Raw genomic sequence first — 23,384 nt, forward strand, 5'->3', positions numbered from 1 at the left:
TCTCTGGGCTTTCTATCCTGTTCCACTGATCTATCTTTCTGTTGTTGTGCCAGTACCATACTGTCTTGATTACTGTTGCTTTGTAGTATAGCCTGAAGTCAGGGAGCCTGATTCCTCCAGCTCCTTTTTTCGTTCTCAAGATTGCTTTGGCTATTCGGGGTCTTTTGTGTTTCCATACAAATTGCGAAATTTTTTGTTCTAGTTCTGTGAAAAATGCCAGTGGTAGTTTGATAGGGGTTGCATTGAATCTGTAGATTGCTTTGGGTAGTAGAGTCATTTTCACAATGTTGATTCTTCCCATCCAAGAACATGGTATATCTCTCCATCTATTTGTATCATCTTTAATTTCTTTCATCAGTGTCTTATAATTTTCTGCATACAGGTCTTTCGTATCCTTAGGTAGGTTTATTCCTAGATATTTTATTCTTTTTGTTGCAATGGTAAATGGGAGTGTTTTCTTGATTTCACTTTCAGATTTTTCATCATTAGTATATAGGAATGCCAGAGATTTCTGTGCATTAATTTTGTATCCTGCTACTTTACCAAATTCATTGATTAGCTCTAGTAGTTTTCTGGTAGCATCTTTAGGATTCTCTATGTATAGTATCATGTCATCTGCAAACAGTGACAGCTTTACTTCTTCTTTTCCGATGTGGATTCCTTTTATTTCCTTTTCTTCTCTGATTGCTGTGGCTAAAACTTCCAAAACTATGTTGAATAAGAGTGGTGAGAGTGGGCAACCTTGTCTTGTTCCTGATCTTAGTGGAAATGCCTTCAGTTTTTCACCATTGAGGATGATGTTTGCTGTGGGCTTGTCATATATGGCCTTTATTATGTTGAGGAAAGTTCCCTCTATGCCTACTTTCTGGAGGGTTTTTATCATAAATGGGTGTTGAATTTTGTCAAAAGCTTTCTCTGCATCTATTGAGATGATCATATGGTTTTTCTCCTTCAATTTGTTAATATGGTTTATCACATTGATAGATTTGCGTATATTGAAGAATCCTTGCATTCCTGGAATAAACCCCACTTGATCATGGTGTATGATCCTTTTAATGTGCTGTTGGATTCTGTTTGCTAGTATTTTGTTGAGGATTTTTGCATCTATGTTCATCAGTGATATTGGCCTGTAGTTTCCTTTCTTTGTGACATCCTTGTCTGGTTTTGGTATCAAGGAGATGGTGGCCTCATAGAAGGAATTTGGGAGTGTTCCTCCCTCTGCTATATTTTGGAAGAGTTCGAGAAGGATAGGTGTTAGCTCTTCTCTAAACGTTTGATAGAATTCACCTGTGAAGCCATCTGGTCCTGGGCTTTTGTTTGTTGGAAGATTTTTAATCACAGTTTCAATTTCAGTGCTTGTGATTGGTCTGTTCATATTTTCTATTTCTTCCTGATTCAGTCTTGGCAGGTTGTGCATTTCTAAGAATTTGTCCATATCTTCCAGATTGTCCATTTTATTGGCATAGAGTTGCTTGTAGTAATCTCTCATGATATTTTTTATTTCTGCAGTGTCAGTTGTTATTTCTCCTTTCTCATTTCTAATTCTATTGATTTGAGTCTTCTCCCTTTTTTTCTTGATGAGTCTGGCTAGTGGTTTATCTATTTTGTTTATCTTCTCAAAGAACCAGCTTTTAGTTTTATTGATCTTTGCTATCGTTTCCTTCATTTCTTTTTCATTTATTTCTGATCTGATTTTTATGATTTCTTTCCTTCTGCTAGCTTTGGGGCTTTTTTGTTCTTCTTTCTCTAATTGCTTGAGGTGCAAGGTTAGGTTGTTTATTCGAGATGTTTCCTGCTTCTTAAGGTGGGCTTGTATTGCTATAAACTTCCCCCTTAGAACTGCTTTTGCTGCATCCCATAGGTTTTGGGTCGTTGTGTCTCCATTGTCATTTGTTTCTAGGTATTTTTTTATTTCCTCTTTGATTTCTTCAGTGATCACTTCATTATTAAGTAGTGTATTGTTTAGCCTCCATGTGTTTGTATATTTTACAGATCTTTTCCTGTAATTGATATCTAGTCTCATGGCGTTGTGGTCAGAAAAGATACTTGATACAATTTCAATTTTCTTAAATTTACCAAGGCTTGATTTGTGACCCAAGATATGATATATCCTGGAGAATGTTCCATGAGCACTTGAGAAAAATGTGTATTCTGTTGTTTTTGGATGGAGTGTCCTATAAATATCAATTAAGTCCATCTTGTTTAATGTATCATTTAAAGCTTGTGTTTCCTTATTTATTTTCATTTTGGATGATCTGTCCATGGGTGAAAGTGGGGTGTTAAAGTCCCCTACTATGAATGTGTTACTGTCAATTTCCCCTTTTATGGCTGTTAGTATTTGCCTTACGTATTGAGGTGCTCCTATGTTGGGTGCATAAATATTTACAATTGTTATATCTTCTTCTTGGATCGATCCCTTGATCATTATGTAGTGTCCTTCTTTATCCCTTTTAATAGTCCTTATTTTAAAGTCTATTTTGTCTGATATGAGAATTGCTACTCCAGCTTTCTTTTGGTTTCCATTTGCATGGAATATCTTTTTCCATCCCCTTACTTTCAGTCTGTATGTGTCTCTAGGTCTGAGGTGGGTCTCTTGTAGACAGCATATATAAGGGTCTTGTTTTTGTATCCATTCAGCCAATCTATGTCTTTTGGTGGGAGCATTTAGTTCATTTACATTTAAGGTAATTATCGATATGTATGTTCCTATTCCCATTTTCTATATTGTTTTGGGTTCGTTATTATAGGTCGTTTCCTTCTTTTGCATTTCTTATCTAGAGAAGTTCCTTTAGCATTTGTTGTAAAGCTGGTTTTGTGGTGCTGAACTCTCTCAGCTTTTGCTTGTCTGTAAAGATTTTAATTTCTCCATCAAATCTGAATGAGATCCTTGCTGGGTAGAGTAGTCTTGGTTGCAGGTTTTTCTCCTTCATCACTTTCAGTATGTCCTGCCACTCCCTTCTGGGTTGTAGGGTTTCTGCTGAGAGATCAGCTGTTAACCTTATGGGGATTCCCTTGTGTGTTATTTGTTGTTTTTCCCTTGCTGCTTTTAATATGCTTTCTTTGTATTTAATTTTTGATAGTTTGATTAATATGTGTCTTGGCGTATTTCTCCTTGTATTTATCCTGTATGGGACTCTCTGTGCTTCCTGGACTTGATTAACTATTTCCTTTCCCATATTAGGGAAGTTTTCAACTATAATCTCTTCAAATATTTTCTCAGTCCCTTTCTTTTTTTCTTCTTCTTCTGGAACCCCTATAATTCGAATGTTGGTGCGTTTAATGTTGTCCCAGAGCTCTCTGAGACTGTCCTCAGTTCTTTTCATTCTTTTTTCTTTATTCTGCTCTGCAGTAGTTATTTCCACTACTTTATCTTCCAGGTCACTTATCTGTTCTTCTGCCTCAGTTATTCTGCTATTGATCCTATCTAGAGTACTTTTAATTTCATTTATTGCGTTGTTCATCGTTGCTTGTTTCATCTTTAGTTCTTGTAGGTCCTTGTTAACTGTTTCTTGCATTTTGTCCATTCTACATCCAAGATTTCGGATCATCCTTACTATCATTATTCTGAATTCTTTTTCAGGTAGATTGCCTATTTCCTCTTCATTTGTTAGGTCTGGTGGGTTTTTATCTTGCTCCTTCATCTGCTGTGTGTTTTTCTGTCTTCTCATTTTGCTTATCTTACTGTGTTTGGGGTCTCCTTTTTGCAGGCTGCACTTTCGTAGTTCCCGTTGTTTTTGATGTCTGTCTCCAGTGGCTAAGGTTGTTTCAGTGGGTTGTGTAGGCTTCCTGGTGGAGGGGACTAGTGCCTGTGTTGTGCTGGATGAGGCTGGATCTTGTCTCTCTAGTGGGCAGGTTCACGTCTGGTGGTGTGTTTTGGGGTGTCTGTGGCCTTGTTATGATTTTAGGCAGCCTCTCTGCTAATGGGTGGGGTTGTGTTCCTGTTTTGCTAGTTGTTTGGCATAGGTTGTCCAGCACTGTGGCTTGCTGGTCGTTGAGTGAAGCTGGGTGCTGGTGTTAAGATGGAGGTCTCTGGGAGATTTCCACCGTTTAATATTATGTGGAGCTGGGAGGTCTCTTGTTGATCAGTGTCCTGAAGTTGGCTCTCCTACCTCAGAGGCAGAGCCCTGCCTCCTGGGCTGGAGTACCAAGAGCCTTTCATCCACACGGCTCAGAATAAAAGGGAGGAAAAGTAGAGAGAATTATTAGAAGTATGAGGAAAGAAAGAGGGAAAGGAGGAAAGGAAGGAAGGAAGAAAGAAGCAAAGAAGGAAAGAAAGGAGGGAGGGAGGGAGGGAGGGAGGAAGGAAGGAAAGAAGGAGGGAAAGAAGGAGAAAATGTAGAGAGAATTAGTAGAAGTTTGAGGAAAGAGAGAAGGAAAGGAGGAAAGGAAGGAAGGAAGAAAGAAGCAAAGAAGGAATGAAAGGAGGGAGGGAGGGAGGAAGGGAGGAAGGTAGGAGGGAAAGAAGGAGAAAATGTAGAGAGAATTAGAAGTATGAGGAAAGAAAGAAGGAAAGGAGGAAAGGAAGGAAGGAAGAAAGAAGCAAAGAAGGAAAGAAAGGGAGGGAGGGGAGAAGGAAGGAAGGAAGGAGGGAAAGAAGGAGAAAATGTAGAGAGAATTAGTAGAAGTTTGAGGAAAGAAAGAAGGAAAGGAGGAAAGGAGGAAAGGAAGGAAGGAAGAAAGAAGCAAAGAAGGAACGAAAGGAGGGAGGGAGGGAGGGAGGAAGGGAGGAAGGAAGGAGGGAAAGAAGGAAAAAAGACAGAAAGAAAGAAGATACAGTAAAAATAAAATAAAGTATAATATAGTTATTGTACTAAAAAATATTTAGAAAGAAAGAAAAAAAAAAAAAGAACAGATAGAACCCTAGGACAAATGTTGGAAACAAAGCTATACAGAGAAAATCTTACACAGAAGCATACACATACGTGTTCACAAAGAGAGGCAAAGGGGGAAAAATCATAAATCCTGCTCCCAGAGACCACCTCCTCAACCTGGGATGATTCGCTGTCTAAAGGAGGGAAGGAAGGAAGGAAGGAAAGAAAGAACGAAGGTAAAGTACAATAAAGTTATTACAATTAAAATTAATTATTAAGAAAAAAAATTTTTTTTTTAAAAAAACCATGGACGGATAGAGCCCTAGGACAAATGTTGGAAGCAAAGCTATACAGAGAAAATCTTACACAGAAGCATACACATACACGTTCACAAAGAGAGGCAAAGGGGGAAAAATCATAAATCCTGCTCCCAGAGACCACCTCCTCAATTTGGGGTGATTTGTTGTCTAAAGGAGGGAAGGAAGGAAGGAAAGAAAGAAAGAAAGAACGAAGGTAAAGTACAATAACGTTATTACAATTAAAATTAATTATTAAGAAAAAAAAATTTTTTTTTAAAAAAAAACCATGGACGGATAGAGCCCTAGGACAACTGTTGGGAGCAAAGCTATACAGAGAAAATCTTACACAGAAGCATACACATACACGTTCACAAAGAGGGGCAAAGGGGGAAAAATCATAAATCCTGCTCCCAGAGACCACCCCCTCAACCTGGGGTGATTCGCTGTCTAAAGGAGGGAAGGAGGGAAGGAAAGAAAGAAAGAAAGAACGAAGGTAAAGTTCAATAAAGTTATTACAATTAAAATTAATTATTAAAAAAAAATTTTTTTTTAAAAAAAAAAAAAAACCATGGACGGATAGAGCCCTAGGACAAATGGTGGAAGCAAGAGTATACAGACAAGATCTCACACAGAAGCATACACGCACACATTCACAAAAAGAGGAAAAGGGGAAAAAATCACAGATCTCGCTCCTAAATTCCCCCTCTTCAATTTGGGATCACTCCCTGTCTATTCAGGTATTCCACAATGCAGGGCACATCAAGTTGATCGTGGAGCTTCAATCCGCCGCCTCCGCGGCTGCCGGGAGAGACCTCCCCCTCTCCTCCCTGCTCTCACAGCTCACAGGAGCTCAGCTTTGTACCCGGCCCTGCCCCTGCACGCAGATCGCTGGAGGGCGTCTGTTTTTTCGCTCAGACAGGACGGGGTTAAAGGAGCCGCTGATTCGGGAGCTCCGGCTCACTCAAGCCGGGGGTTGGGGGATGGGGGAAGGAGGGGCACTGCGTGCGGGGCGGGCCTGCGGCGGCAGAGGCGGCGTGACGCTGCACCAGCCTGAGACCCGCCGTGCGTACTCCTGGGGAAGTTGTCCCTGGATCCCGGGAACCTGGCAGTGGCGGCTTGCACAGGCTCCGCGGAAGAGGGGCGCGGAGAGTGACCTGTGCTCGCCCACAGCCCCCCTGGTGGCGGCAGCAGCAGCCCCAGCGTCTCCCGCCCGTTTCTGGGGTCCGCGGTTTCAGCCGCGGCTCGCGCCCGTCTCTGGGGCTCGCGCTTCCCGCCGCGGCTCGCGCCCGTCTCGGGGGTTCGCGCTTTTAGCCGCGGCTCGCGCCCGTCTCTGGAGTTCCTTTAAGCAGTGCTCTTAAACCCCTCTCCTCGCGCACCAGGAAACAAAGAGGGAAGAAAAAGTCTATTGCCTCTTCGGCCGGTGCCGGCTTTTCCCCGAACTCCCTCCCGGCTAGTCGTGGCGCACCAACCCCTTCAGGCTATGCTCAAGCCGCCAACCCCAGTCCTCTCCCTGCGCTCCGTCCAAAACCGAAACCCGAGCCTCAGCTCGCAGCCCCGCCCGCCCCGGCGGGTGAGCAGACAAGCCTCTCGGGTTGGTGAGTGCCGGTCGGCACCGATCGTCTGTGCAGGAATCTCCCCGCTTTGCTCTCCACACCCGTCGCTGTGTACCACTCCGCGGTCCCGAAGCTCCCCCCTCCGCCTCCCGCAGTTTCCGCCCGCGGAGGGGCTTCCTAGTGTGTGAAAACTTTTCCTCCTTCACAGCTCCCTCCCACTGGTGCAGGTGCCGTCCTTATTCTTTTGTCTCTGTTTTTTCTTTTTTCTTTTGCCCTACCCAGGTACGTGGGGAGTTTCTTGCCTTTTGGGAGCTCTGAGGTCTTCTGCCAGCCTTCAGTAGGTGTTCTGTAGGAGTTGTTCCACGTGTAGATGTATTTCTGGTATATCCGTGAGGAGGAAGGCGATCTCCACGTCTTACTCTTCCGCCATCTTCCCGCCGACCCACATCTTCTTTATCCATTCATCTGTCAATGGACATTTAGGTTGCCTCCATGTCCTGGCTATTGTAAATGATGCTGCAATGAACACAGTGGTACATATAGCTTTTGGAATTATGGTTTTCTCAGGGTATATGCCCAGTAGTGGAATGTGTGGTTTATATGGTAGTTCTGTTTTTAGTTTTTTAAGGAACCTCCATACTGTTCTCTACAGTGGTTGTATCAATTTACATTCCCACCAACAGTGCAGGAGGGTTCCCTTTCCTCCACACCCTCTCCAGCATTTATTGTTTCCAGATTTTTTGATGATGGCCATTCTGACTGGTGTGAGGTGATACCGTATTGTGGATTTGATTTTCATTTCTCTAATGATTAGTGATGTTGAGCATATTTTCATGTGTTTGTTGCCAAACTGTATGTCCTTTAGAGAAATGTCTATTTAGGTCTTCTACCCATTTTTGGATTGCGTTGTTTGTTTTCTGATATTGAGCCGCATGAGCTGCTTGTATAGTTTGGAGATTAATCCTTTGTCAGTTGCTTCATTTGCAAATATTTTCTCCTATTCTGAGGATTGTCTTTTTTTCTTGTTTATGGTTTCCTTTCCTGTGGAAAAGCTTTTAAGTTTCATTAGGTCCCATTTGTTTATTTTTATTTCCATTTCTCTAGGAGGTGGGTCAAACAGGATCTTGCTGTGATTTATGTCATAGAATGTTCTGCCTATGTTTTCTTCTAAGAGATTTATAGTGTCTGACCTTACATTTAGGTCTTTAATCCGTTTTGAGTTTATTTTTGTGTATGGAGTTTATTTTTGTGTATGGTGTATGAAATGTGTATTTCATTCTTTTACATGTAGCTGTCCAGTTTTCCCAGCACCATTTATTGAAGTGGCTGTCTTTTCTCCATTGTATATTCTTGCCTCCTTTGTCAAAGATAAGGTGACCATATGTGCATGGGTTTATCTCTGGGCTTTCTATCCTGTTCCATTGATCTATATTTCTGTTTTTGTGCCAGTACCGTATTGTCTTGATTACTGTAGCTTTGTAGTATAGTCTGAAGTCAGAGAGCCTTATTCCTCCAGCTTCATTAGCAAAGATATGCAAGTTTCTCTTAACTAGATGTAATGTAATCAACCTCACCCATCATAATATACACACAAATTAAAACTGTGCTGAGATACCATTTATCACCTATTAGGTTGGTTAATATAGAAAAGCTAGACAACATAATATTTTTGCAAGGTTGTGAGGAAATAGATACTTTCATACACTGTAGTAGAAATAGAAGATGAAACAAACCCTATGGTAGGACATTTTTCAATACCAAGCAAAATAAATAATTCACTTACCCTTTAGCCCAGCAGCCAAACTTCTAGAAATTTCATTCCAAAGATATACTGGCAAAAATATGAAAAGATGTAGGACCATGAGTAGTCACTGCAGAATGATTATTAATAGGGAAAGACAGAAGCAGTATTAATATCTATCAAGGCAGAACTGGACAAACAACTATGGTATATCCACCTAATGAATTTATATGCAGCTGTAAAGGAATTAGAAAAACTGATAAACTACTGTGAAATATGTCACAGAATATATGGTTTTGTGGAGAAAAAGAAAAACACAGGAAATACTTATATAGAATGCTTAATCTGATGCAGGAAGGAATATGGATATACTTTGTTTATAAAAAAAGAAAGGAAAGGATAAACTATAAAAAGGAGGTTGTCTATAGAGGGAAAGGGAATAGAGTAGAAGCGACAGGGAAAAAAGCTAGACTCATTTGTTTGTATTATAGATTTGACTTTGGAATACATATATAATATATTTTGCATAATTATGAAACAAGATTAAATTTAAAAATCAATCTCAAGACTTAAATATGTACTGAGTTGATAGTACAACCACACAGAGAAGAACTATTCCAAGTGACCCTGAAGCACCATTATTTGCATGTATTTCCTAGTGGGATATAACCTAAGGATAACATTTGCTGAAAAAACAACTAAAGTATTTACAATGATTGTATTTTTGGTGCTAGTGTTGGTATTGCTATCCTGAGATTGGTGTCTGTGTAGTGTAGGATAAAACAAATGAGTACTTACATACTATTCTACCTTTCTCATTTCCAGTGTTTTCAAGAATTGAAATTCTTTGCGTAGAAGAAGGAGATATAAATGTAAGCTATAAGAAATTATGTAAAATCTCTATGATCCTCAATTTAATCAGAAGTATAAGTTTAAATCCATGATTTACTTTAACTTGCACATATATATAATTTTTGTTTCATAACTCTATTTACTCAAAAGGCCTGGAAACAATGATTTCTCTGTAGCAATAATATTCCTGACTCCCAGATTGTGGTATTAAAAATACCATTTTCCACTACAAGAAAACCAGGGCTTCTTGGAGAACTAACTGATTCCAGGTTTGGGGCAGAAAATGTACCACATGAGCTTGGAACATTTTGTCATTAGTAGATCAAGAAAACTATTAAAGACTACAGAGTCATGTCAAAAGGATTGAGGAGGAAACTTAGACTCCTACTGGTTAAACGAGACAATTTGAGCATCGATAAGGATAAGAACTATAAATTATTGGAGTTTGTCAATGGATTTATGGTTAAATCATGAGTTCACAAAGTTATTTTTAAAAAAAATTCCCATTGATCACTGTTGGGAGATGGTAGTGGACCAAATCATTATTTTGAAATCTGGCAAATTAGGTAAAGAATAAAACACTTATCCTATCATTTCCACTAGAACTAATTCACCACATGAATGAAAAGTTGATGAAATAGTTTCTCTTTGTAGAAGTTTTCAGCTCATAAAAAAGAGAGATCATGAAATTTTATTACCATTTTCAACCTCTCCTTAATTAATGGATCTAGACATTGATCATTAATGTATGTTAGCAACCTCAAGATGGAGACCATCACACACAATATGTTTCCAAGTGGGAGAACAAGGCACAATCTATGAAACAGCCATGCCAAAAATCAAATCTGAATTTGATCAAATCTCTGTATCCAACTATCAATTTAAGTAATACAAAGGAGAGAGAAGCATATTAAACAACATGATGGGAATAAATGAGCAAAATCCAAAACGTAGGAAATTCTACACAACAAATGAATGGTTTCTTTAACAATAAATTGCAAGAAAAATAAAGAACTAGAAGGAGAATGCATAGGTTAAAAGAGACTTAAAAGACAGGTCACCAATATCTAAGGGTCTTATTTGGATACATATTCAAGAAACAACTTAAAAAATATAAGCATGGACATTTATAAGATGATTAGAAATTTCAGTGCTGATGTTTTGGTATTATTAGAAATTAGTATATTTTAGATGTGATAATAGTATTGTGGTTATATTTTTTAAAATACCTTATGTCTTAGAAATTCATACGAAATATTTGAAACGGATGATGTCTAGAGTTTGCAAGAAAATAATGCAGGAGTGGAATGGTGAGTGAGGAAAGAGATGGACCCAGTTTGGGCCATATATTGGTAATTGTTGGGGCTGGATCACAGTTTCACGAATTTAATTATATTATTCTTTCTATGTACATTTAAAATGTTCTATATAAAAAACTTTTCAAAGTACATTAAAAAACACAAATATTCAGAATGGTAGTAGATGAAATGAAATTGCTACTACTTTAGATAGATGGGCATGGCAACATATATACCTACAAATTTCCTGAGTTTCTCTCCCCTTACCAGATCCTGTTCCGTATCCACTTTCTTCCCAGGGTCTCTTTCTCTTTTTCCTCTTTTCAGCAATATTCTTTTGTTCTCTGTTATGTCTACTGTGTCCTTCCCCTACTTTTCTATCTCCCTTTCTATTTCTTCCACATTGTGCTCTCTTCTCTTTTCTCTACTACATCCTCTTTTTTCCTGATTCTGCTGACAACTGGCCATGACACTGAACTGAGATTGTTTTCTTTTTGAAATGGTGAAAACACTGGATTAAAGTTTTATGCTTTGATCTTGTTTGAAAAGTAGGTGAACTGACTAATTTCCTGATGGGGAAGTTGCAGGTTCTTACTCAAACCTGATAGTGGAAAAGTTGAAATCAAAACCAAAACTATTCCAGCTCCCTCTCTGTCCATGGTAGCTGAGATGAGGGGCATCCACACTTATGAGGTCTCCTGATAAAGAGGAAAGACTAAGGGGTACCGAACCTTCCCAATCTGTAACCCACTCGAATGAGATCTCACAGCAGCGGTCCTGGATGTGCAGAGCTCTGCACTGACCTTCCTCCAGGAAACAGAATTTCTTTGGGAGCTGGTGTAGGTTGTGTTTCTGGTGCCTCCCTGTCAGCAACATGGTTGATCACTGCTGATAAACAGCCGAACCATCAAGAAAGTTCCTTCTTTTTCTACTTTATGTCTGCTCATGTGAAGTCAGTTGAAAGCTTTCCTTGATCAAAGGCTGCTGGCAGAGGACTACAGGACTTTTATTATTTATTATTTATAGAGCATCACAAGTGTTACAGAGTGGTTTGCAAAACATAAAACACCAGAGAGAAGAGCCATGCTGTGAGGAGGTGACAATTTAAATGAAATGTAAACATCATCATGGACAACAGTAAAACCCTTCAGAGGTAGAAATATGGGTCTTTAATTTGGGGGGAATCTGGGCAGAAGCAGATTCTAAGAGGAATGCACCTACAGAAAACCCATGGCAGAATGCCAATTAACATGTATTCCACAGACCATGTATAATTTAATGCTCAGTGGACCTATAAAATCAATGCAAACGAGAATGAAGTATTTCTCATTAAATTATCAAAGGTTTAAAAACTTATACTATGTAATTTTTGTGAAGGTGCTGAAACAGTGTCATCATCATACTCATTTCTGGAGTATTTTATATGGTAGAACACTTTAGGAAAGCAATTTAGTATTATGTATCTGTTAGGATTCTTATGTAAGACTTTAATCCTTTTGCAGTATTTATAACTTTAACATATTGCAGAAGACAGTACAGTACAATTCAGCCTTTATGTACAACACAGCATTGAACATCCTGTATTCCTATTATCAAGTGCATTTCTTCTCTCTGTTATATCACACTTCCAGGCAATTTATTCTAGTCCCCATGAGCTTTTATTCGCTGCAATTTTTTTTGTAACACCCAATATCTCCCTATTATATCAAGAGGTATAGAAGTAGTTTTCCTTTTAACCCTGTATTTCAATTTCTAGGATCATACTCTAAAGAAATTAAACTAAAAGAAGAAAAAGTAATCCGTATAGATAAAGATATTCATAGCACTATTATAGTATAAAAATATAAATAACCTGATATCAAGTGGAAGATTCAATAAGTACTTATGACACACTCAATTGATATAGTATTCTTATAGTATTTAAATAATGATTTTGCAGATTATATAGTAATGTAAAGGATACTTAGGCTATAATATTAACAAATAAAAGCGAAATATAAAATTAAATATCTAGGACTCTCCTGGTGGCGCAGTGGTTAAGAATGTGCCAGCCAATGCAGGGGATACGGGTTCGAGGCCTGGTCCGGGAAGATCCCATGTGCCGCATAGCAACTAAGCCTGTGCACCACAACTACTGAGCCCACGTGCCACAACTACTGAAGCCTGTGCTCTGCAACAAGAGAAGCCACCACAATGAGAAGCCCACGCACCACAAGGAAGAGTAGCCCCTGCCTGCTGCAACTAGAGAAAGCACACAAGAAGCAATGAAGACACAATGTAGCCAAAAATAAAAATAAATAAATAAAGAATTTTAAAAAGAATTAAATATCTAATGTTACTATAACCAAATCAGAAAAAAAAAAATGGTCCAGACGAAGAAGAGAGAAGCCACTATAGTAACCTGTTAAATGTGGTCAGAGTAGGGTGGTAGGGTTACAGATGATTTGTTTTTGTTTCTCCATTATTTAATATTGCTTGATATGTTAATAAATGTGGGTTTTGCTAATATACTTTTGAAATGAAGGAAATAAAGGAAGTGTAAGTGACAGAATAAACATTGTGTGTCATCTTTTGTGTAAATCTCTACCTACAGTGCAAAGTTAATAAATCTTTTTTTATTTTTATTTTTATTTATTTATTTATTTATTTTACGGTACGCGAGCCTCTCACTGTTGTGGCCTCTCCCATTGTGGAGCACAGGCTCCGGACGCGCAGGCTCAGCGGCCATGGCTCACGGGCCCAGCCACTCCGCGGCATGTGGGGTCTTCCCAGACCGGGGCACGAACCCGTGTCCCCTGCATCGGCAGGCAGACTCTCAACCACTGCGCCACCAGGGAAGCCCAATAAATCTTTAAAATTGGTCAGAAAAACTATTCCAAGGCTTTCTGGACCACTGTCCATGCAAGAACTCCATATAAACCTATTTTATATTTATCTTAATATTTGTACCAAAAATAAAAATGCCTGTTCCATAATAGCTACTTTAGGATTTTCTGTGTGGTACTTGTATAATCAAAAATCCATAGCACTAAAATGTCCCTATATAAAGAGATCTTGTGTTTAATAATACAACTGATGACAAAAATAAGAAGAAGGAAGTAGTGTAATGAAATTTGTAAAAAATAGTCAAGAAACATTCAAAATGAGATATGTATGTACGGAAGCTTAGCCCAAGCTTCCTCCTATTAAGCTCCCAGGGGCTTGAAGAGGTGTTGCTCAGATTCTGAATGACTAATCAATATTGGTCAATAATGATTCTATTTTGATGAAAACAGCACTGCATATTTCTATTTACTCTTCTGACATTTGATAGCACCTGGGCCTCTTTTGAAGTGCTATGTCCTGGGCAGAATGTGAATTTTGGAGACAGATAGATCTCAGCTCAAATCCCAACATCACTACCACATACTGGCTGTGTGACCTTGGGCAGGTTACGATGATGTTTATGTAACACAGCGACTCACAAGAGGTAACAACAGCCCCTAGCTGGCTGCAGGAATCAGGGCAACAGCTTAAATATAAGGTGTTTTCTATTGTTGGTGAATCCCCTGCAGCCAGGTAGAAAGCTTCCTGGCCTCTCACATTGTCACTTTAGAAGTGGCAAGAACTGCCCATTGGTGGGAGCAATGTGGTTAATATGCAGCAAGAAAGTCTCCCCAGTATCCCAGCAAGAATATTTCCACTACTCTGCTCTGAACTTCGACACTCCCCCACCTCCTGCCCCAACTTCACTCCATTCTCAGCACCATCTGATTCTGTCCTCCTTTAAATCTTCAATCAGCCTCATTTATCAGGATCTCCATACACTTTCATATTTAAATCTAGTGTTTCTTTGGAACAGACTTGTTTCACCCTTTGTTTTCATTGAAGTTAAATCCTCTAACTGACCTATTTCCACCTATCCATTCCCACATTTTCCTTAACAGATCCCACTTATCACCCCCCTGTGCTGCCATGCTCCCCTTGTAAGTTCCAGCCCTCCCATAAGCCCAGCCAGCCCCTTAGCTGGCATTTGGCAATAAATCTCACAAACCTATGCCAGGAGCACATGTTTCTCTCTTCCTGGAAAGGGAAAAGCAATGATCAGGCCAAAGGATGCTGATGTTGGTAACTGTGTGCTAATTATCAGCTAATAAATCAGTCCCTCCACCCCTTTCACATCACCCACAACCAACTTCTCAGCATGAGACAGTATTGCAAAGTGGATATGAGGTGAAGGCTCTGGCATCTGACTCCTCAGGTGAATCATGACAAAAAAATGTAAAATTCTTAGTGCCTGGGATTTGGTAAGCACTCATCAAATGTGAGCTATTGTAACATCTCCACATCCTCTGCAAGGAAGCTGTGGCCAGCTGTTGTTTGACCTCCTCATGGAGGTCGCTCAGTGCAGCTTTTGGACCCTCTATCCTTTACAGTTCTCGCCCTCCTTCTCCCCGCTTCTCTGAATTTCCCAGTTGACCTGACCAGAGGCTATTTACTGTTGTGGAATTCTAAACCTCTTAGAATGCGAAAAAGCTATGGGCCCATAATTTTGCATGTCACTTTTGGAGTTCACAAAACTTCTAAATACTATCTCTGGACCTCGTTTTTTTTTAACTTTTTATTTTATATATATTTTTATTTTATATTTTTAACACAATATTGATTAACAATGTTGTGTTAGTTTCAGGTGTACAGCAAAGTGATTCAGTTATACATATAAATGTATCTTTTTTTAAATTATTTTCCCATTTAGGTTGTTACATAATACTGAGCAGAGTTTTCTGTGCTAAAGAAGATGTGGCACGTATATACAATGGAATATTACTCAGTCATTAAAAAGAATGAAATAATGCCTTTTGCAGCAACATGGTTGGACCTGGACCTCAAGTTAAGAGCCCTAGGTTTTAGGATTAATTTGTCAAGTGGAGATTTTTCTTTAAGTATTACAAATGACCATCATTTAAGTTATTAATATATCTGTTGGTATACGTATATTTTTACATAAAGTAAGGCATTTCCTTGATGGGGGCTAATCAAGTCAAATAAGCAAATCATTTTGATCTATACAGGCTGAATTGGATCAACTTGTAGAAGTGGTTTGCATTGCCCTCGAGGGCATCGACGGATAGCCAACCTAGATTCCAGCCCCCAGTGCTGTCTCTTACTGTGTTATCTGACAGTAAGAAGTGCCTAACTTCTCTGGTTTTTGTTTTTCCATCTATAGAAAAAGATAATAATTCTAACAGTATGGGATCCCTCAAGTGGTTAATGACTAAATAAGATAATACTTATGAAGTCCTTACCATAGCACCTGGCACATTGTATGTTTTCAGTAAGTGTTAGCTACCATTAAATGGCAAGTCTATCTCCTTTTCCTGTTTAAAATCATTTGCATAATTTGACAATGCTGCAGATCTTGTGGAGTTGTGATAGCAAATAATGATTTGCCCAAAGCTTTTTAGATGGACAGGCACAAATCCAAGAACAATATCTTGGGCAGTGAAGTAAATCTCCTTCCATCATTTTTGACCCCAAAAAGAAATCAATGAGCAAGGATAAATGTAACATTTGCTATATTTAGGGAAACTGACTTTGGGGACATTTTCTCTTTAGCCATAAATGCTTTAATACCTAAGTACTTAAAAATAAGCTGTCACCATTCTGTGTTTGTTTAATGGCATTCTTAGGTTTCACCTTTGTATTAACAAGTCTTGTTGTAGGGAAGCTGCCTTTGAATAGCAGGATGGACCACAGTACCATGCATGACATTTATTTACCCAGCTCTGGTCCATGGTAATAATTAATTTTATAATAAGATTTAGCTACTTTGCTAGGCAGAAATAAAATTTCATGTTTAGTGGCTTATTTCTTATTTAATTTACACTAATCACTGTTTTAAACAAAACACATGACATACAGAATGTGTTTTGTTTAAAAGCACATCAAAGCATGTCAGCATGTGACATACACCAGAGACCCAGGGTCTTCAATCCCCCAGCTTCGAGGTGTAAGACATATACATTTTCTGAGTGAATCAATATTTCATACAGTGTGCCTGTGATTTATAAATAAATTAATCCATATGTGTTGAGGCTTTTCTTATTCTGATTTGCATTTATTTTCTATCTCTAGATTCCTTAAAATTTGAATGGAGAAAGCCTCATTGGGACTTTCATTTTATTTGCAAGACCTAGAAAAAGCCAAGATAAATCTTTCCGTGACTAGGAAGCAAACTTTTATTTCAGGAGAAATTACTTTACATCTAAATTAGCTTGTATCTCCAGAAATCTTGTCTCAGGTGTGATAAGCCATAAATAATTTCCAATGTCATGTTGGTAAAATTAAAAACCATGAAAAACTATTCGAAGCAATTTACAACTTGACAGAGGAAAGAGATTCTGTTTAAAGGGTAGTAAATTTTTCCTCCACTGAATTTAGACTAAGGTGCAGAGAGGATGAGAATTCAAAGAAAACAAAATAAAATTTTGTCCTTTCTTCCCTGGAACTTTAATAATCAGGTTGAGTGTATGCCCATTTTCCCAAGTGAAAAACCAGTTTCCACATCCTTTCAAACATTTTCTTTCCTTTGAATGATTTCAGGAACATTGCGAGATCATTTTTTTTGGATTTCTATTTCCTAATTTTTCTCATTTTGGTTTGTGCTTCGACATGGGTGCTAAACTACAGTATCTTTGGAGAAAAGCACCTTAAGGCTTATTGCAGGTTCTGGTCACATAGTAAATGTTCCTTTCTGGAGCTGGCAAACTGTTATCTTGACTCAAATGCTAAGCTTCTGTCACAAGCCATCCATTCACATGGATGCCAGGCATGGCTGGACAGTGCCTCACAGTGAGCAATGTGGATCATATATCTGCCCTGAAAGAGAAATTTATTTGTCTTAGGTCTCTCCTGCCAACACTCGATTACAAGCCAGGCTCCTAACACTGCAAAGGCTCTCACCAGACAAGCAAGCAACCAGCTTAGACCAGACGCAAGAGGGAAGAGATATGGGAATATATGTATATGTATAGCTGATTCACTTTGTTATAAAGCAGAAACTAATACACCATTGTAAAGCAATTATACTCCAGTAAAGATGTTAAAAAAAAAAAGAAATCAGTCTTTTATTCCAGTCTGCTCTTGCTGTTGGCATTTCTTCCATTCTTAATTATCACACTTGTCACCTAGACCCTGGTAGGATGAACATCACATCTCATATCATGCTGCAGAACCATTTTCTGAGCAAATATCCTCTTGCAGACATCGGAAGTACAAAGAACAAGAAGGGGAAACATCAGCTAAGGGCAAGCGAGGGAAACAGCGTCTTGAGGTGAGTGAGGTAAGCTCTGCTAGCTCTTTCCTTGGGTCACTGAATCTTCCTGGGGAATTTAGATCCAGGAGCCTTTACATTTACTCTGCAGGGTGCAGTGTCAGCAGGAAGGTGTCCCATGTGACTCCCTGAGAGTCTTGGTCTAGTCTTGCAGTAATCTGTTCTTAAAGTTGTTAAAGTGGGTCAAAATGGCATGACAGCCAAAGTTGGCCAAAGAAAAACACAAGGTCTGAGTTTTAGTTGTCCACAGGCTACTTATCTCTATTTATTATTATACATGTATATATTTTATTGGAATATAGTTGATTTACAATACTGTGTTAGTTTCAGGTGCATGGCAAAGTGATTCAGTTATATATATATTTTCAATTATAGTTTATTGAAGATATTGAATATAGTTCCTGTGTTACTCAGTAAATCCTTGTTGCTTATCTATTTTATGTATAGTAGTGTGTATCTGTTAATCCCATACTCCTAATTTATCCCTCACCTACCCCTTTCCCCTTGGTAACCATAAGTTTGTTTTCTATGTCTGTGAGTCTGTTCTGTTTTGTAAATAAATTCATTTGTATTATTTTTTAGATTCCACATGTAAGTGATATCATATGATATTTGTCTTTCTCTGTCTGACCTTACTTCACTTAGTATGATAATCTCTAGGTCTATCTATGTTGCTGCAAATGGCATTATTTCATTCCTTTTTATGGCTGAGTAATATTACATTGTGTGTGTATATATATATATATATATATATATATATATATATATATATATACCACATCTTTTTTATCCATTCATCTGTTGGTGGCACTTATGTTGCTTCCATGTCTTGGCTATTGTAAATATTATTTTATATTTTTATTTTTGCTGAGCTTTGTTTTCTTTTTATCTGTTCTGATCTCATGTTCCTCCCTATTTTGTTCACCTCAAGTAACTATTGTTACAAATCCCTAAACACATATAGCAACAGAATGTCCATGTTCACTGATCTGACATCTTGTTTTGAAGAAGACTATTTTTTAGAGCAGTTTTACATTCACAGCAAAATTAAGAGGAAGGTTCAGAGATTTCCCTTATGCCTCCTGCCCCCACACATGCATAGCCTACGCAGTTATCAACATCTTCCACTAGAGTGGTACATTGGTTATAGCTGATGACTTACATTGACATCATAATCACTCAAAGCCCATACTTTACATTACAGTGCACTCTTGGTGTTGTATATTCCATGGGTTTGGACAAATATATAATGACACATATTCATCATTGTATATCACACAGAGTATTTTCATTGCCCTAAATATCCTGTGTTCTGCCTATTCATTCTTCTCCACCCCTGCAACCCCTGGCAACTGCTGTGGCACCTCATTTTTTTATAGATTTCCATTCATAACTCATTGTGTATAACAAGAAGGATGTGTCACTTTTCAAAAAAATCCTCCCCAACCTCACAGAGTGAAGTAAGTCAGAAAGAGAAAAACAAATACCATATGCTAACACATATATATGGAATCTAAAAAAAAAAAAAAAGGTACTGATGAACCTAGTGGCAGGGCAGGAATAAAGATGTAGACATAGAGAATGGACTTGAGGACAAGGTGGAGAGGGGGAAGCTGGGGTGAAGTGAGAGTATCATCAACATATATACACTACCGAATGTAAAATAGTTAGCTAGTGGGAAGCAGCAGCATAGCACAGGGAGATCAGCTCGGTGCTTTGCAATGACCTAGAGAGGGTGGGAGGGAGATGCAAGAGGGAGGGGATATGGGGATATATGTATGCATATGGCTGATTCTCTTTGTTGTACAACAGAAACTAACACAGTATTGTGAAGCAATTATACTCCAGTAAAGATCTATTAAAAATAATATGGCTGTTTGTGTTTATTTATGACCTCATTCCTATTTTCTATGGCTGAAGGTCTTGTATCTTATTTTGCCGTACTGGGTAGAATTTTATGAGCCTGTCACTTCATTTTCTTTACTGTTTTTCTTGACTGTAATGGGAAATGAGCTAATATATAGCTAGAGGCACATTATTATGGGAATAGTTAGGACAAATTAATGGTGATTAACTAAGATCGTGTGATTCAAAGTTAAATTTGATGGTAAGTATTTTTGCCCCTATGAAAATTCTTGTAATTAAAGCATGAAATATTAAATTGGCTATTAATGATATTCAGCTACCATGAATCTGGAAAGTGTCACGTTCATTCTGTAGTTTTACATATGCTTAATGACTTTTACTAAGAAAAATTAAAATTATTAAAAAAATGTAATAATACATCCTTACATCTCCATGATACTTCAATATATCTTGACATATATATATTTATTCTCAATATCATTAAACCATTTTACTTTCTTGAAAAACAAGTGATATGTTTAATTAACAATATAATTCTTTAACAGGTGAGTGAACTAACTTCTGTTAAACCCTGATTCTTTCTAGCTATTTCACATACACTATTTAATTTAATCCCATAGAAGCCCTGAACATTTATCTCTACTTTTCGGTTACTCTCATTTTCCAGAGGATGAAATTTGAGGCTTACAGAAGTTAAGCAAGGTAGAAGGCGGTAGGGCTAGGATCAAAATTCAAATCCACCTAAATCTTAAACCATTGCCTGAAAACTCATGTTCATCACCTATGCTATTAATCAGGATTTGTGGTTTATTGTAATTGTAAATAAATTCATTTGGATTGGCTTGTAAATATTGTTTCATGGTTTGTCATGTCTGAATGTGGGGTCTATGGGTCTAGCTTTATGAAAAGTTCAGGTTGTTGAATCATTTACCTCTCCTGGCCGCCTAGAGGGATTAATTAGTTGTATCTGAGGGAAAAGCCTCTAGTAGTATAACAGGCCGCTCAGGCACTGAGAAGGGAAGAGTAATTCAGAGGTTTGTGGTTTCAGGGAGATCAGAGAAGAGACAGGCTGATTTAGAGAAAAGGCAGAACAAGGAGATCGATGGCTCTGTGTTGTCATTTGGTAATTCAGAGAAATAACAAGATCGTGTCTCTTGGTTTTTAAATATTGGGACTTGTTCTACTTGATTGAGAATAAACTTAGAGAGAACCAAAACAGAATAATTAAAATTGAGTCAGGAAGATACAAAGAAGCAAAGAAATAGGACTGAAGGAAAATACAGTACTTCAAAATATTATCAGTATTTATGTCTGGGAGTAGAAGGACAAATTATTTTTCTCTTTTTTTTTTTTTTTAACTTATGGATTCTTTCTATTAAATATGCACTGTAAACACAATTTAGAAAAAAGTGCATTATTACTATCATTTTTTGGTAACATAGCATGATGATTTTTAAGTACTCTGGAAGCTAAGCCTGATTGAGTTTTAAAACTAGTTTTACAACTTATTAGCTTTGCAATTTGGACAAGTTATACACCCTCCCTGAGCATTAGTATTTTTACTTATTAAGTTACTACTGAGTACTAGTTATTGAAAAAGTGACTGCTTTATAATTAATAAAATTACAATTATTATTTCTAGTGTCTAGAATGTGTTGTTAGTTATTAGTAGAATTATTTAGTTTTCTTCTTTTTATGAGTTAACAACTTTATTTTATTTTAAATAATTAATAATTAATAGTGTGATATTTCCTAAAGATTTTTTCCCCTAAAGATACCCAGGTCGTAACTTCAAGGTTCCCCTCAGTACCACCCTGCAGCATCACAAACCAGCTACTGGCTGTGCATAGACAGCAGGGAAAGCTTAGATGAGGGAGAGCTCTTGCTCAGCCAGGATATTTCAAACCTTCAGTTGGTGACTGTAATACTGGGAAGCTGTAGGAACTGTATATCTGTGCTATCACCTCACCCATGTGGCCTCAGAAGTTCCATTTCTGTCTTAACTTTGTGAAACTCAGTAAGCATTCAATATATGTTTAAATATAAGACTTTGATTACGTGTAACCCAAATACATTCCAGGGTCCATGTGGCCCACATTTGTCACAGTGTCACAGGAGAAGAAATACAGTCCTGCAACTAAAAGTAATAAAAGTGATTCCAATCTTTACTTACTTCTCTCAAAGAACATCACTATTATCAGTCACAACACTGACATAGCACTAAAAAATCCATTTTTTTTGCTCCAGAGGAATTTCTCAAGACTTAATTTTTCTTAAAATTCTTTTCCCTATTCATCTTGCTCTTCCCCTCTCATATCCCAGGGCTTTCTCTAAGACTCTCCCACCCACAATATTCACCTTCTCTTGTCAAAACTGCCTCTCACCTTATACCAGTCAGGTTTTCCTTGTGTTCTCCCACCCCAACATTTTTATTCTTATTTTTCCTCTGGAGTAAACCATGGCCTTTTTGACTAAAAATATTCTAGTTTTCTCCTTTCCCACCCGCCACAACAATACACCCATCTACTGAATATGACCAAGGGGCCTGAAGAGGATATGGAGAATAAAATAATCTGTATACCCATTACACATGACAGCTATATCATGTTTAAAACCAGCACAGGGATGCTCTAGTTTCCAAAGATATTTTATCATATTAAATGACTATATATGCAACAAATTGCCTTAATCCCATTATACTTTTCTATCATCAATAGTACTAATAGGTACAATTAGTCAAACACCTACTATGAGCTAAGTATTGTATAATCTACTATGTTATCTATTCTTCATAACAAACTTCTGAGAGTTTAGCTAGCTTGCCTAAGGTGATATAGTAAGTGGTAGAATTAAGATTTAATCTGAAAAAAGAAAAGGATTTAATCTTGATCTCAGATCTACATAACTCCAAAGCTCATGAGATTACCCACTATACTATTTCTAAGTAATTATAAGAGTACAGCTTCTGGTTAAAGAAAATAATCATCCATGGTCCAAGACTGGATTAGTACCTGAGCTTATTAGCAGCTGGAAGACACTACGTTCTATTCCCTCATATAGAATGGAATTAATTTGATGATTTTATGGGTGCATAAACAAAGGCAAAAACAGAAGTGGATTGTGTTACATCTGTTATATCCGATTTCTCCTCTAAAGGTTTATGACTCTGATAAATTTCTGAAGAAGAGTGTTAAGGACAAAATGACAACACTCCTTTGTTGACTGCTTCAGATTTTCTAGTTCTGAATTTTACCTTTATGTGAATAAAGCCTCCTCAGTCACAAATCCTAGAATATTTGAGCTCCTGGGTTTAGATGCAAGTATGTTTAAGCCCCTATTGCACAAGTTGGCTCTTGCTTTTGACACACTTTGAACATTTCCTTATGGGACAAGTATGTAGAACACAGACCTGTAAAACTCAATCATTCTGAGTCCAAAAACGTGTGGAGGAGACCAACATCAAATGCATCAACATCTTTTTTTTTTTTTTTTTTTTTTTTTTTTTTGCGGTACGCGGGCCTCTCACTGTTGTGGCCTCTCCCATTGTGGAGCACAGGCTCCGGACGTGCAGGCTCAGCGGCCATGGCTCACGGGCCCAGCCGCTCCACAGCATGTGGGATCTTCCCGGACCGGGGCACGATCCTGTGTCCCC

Source organism: Phocoena sinus, chromosome 8 (assembly GCF_008692025.1).
Source record: "Phocoena sinus isolate mPhoSin1 chromosome 8, mPhoSin1.pri, whole genome shotgun sequence".
Lineage (NCBI taxonomy): Eukaryota > Metazoa > Chordata > Mammalia > Artiodactyla > Phocoenidae > Phocoena > Phocoena sinus.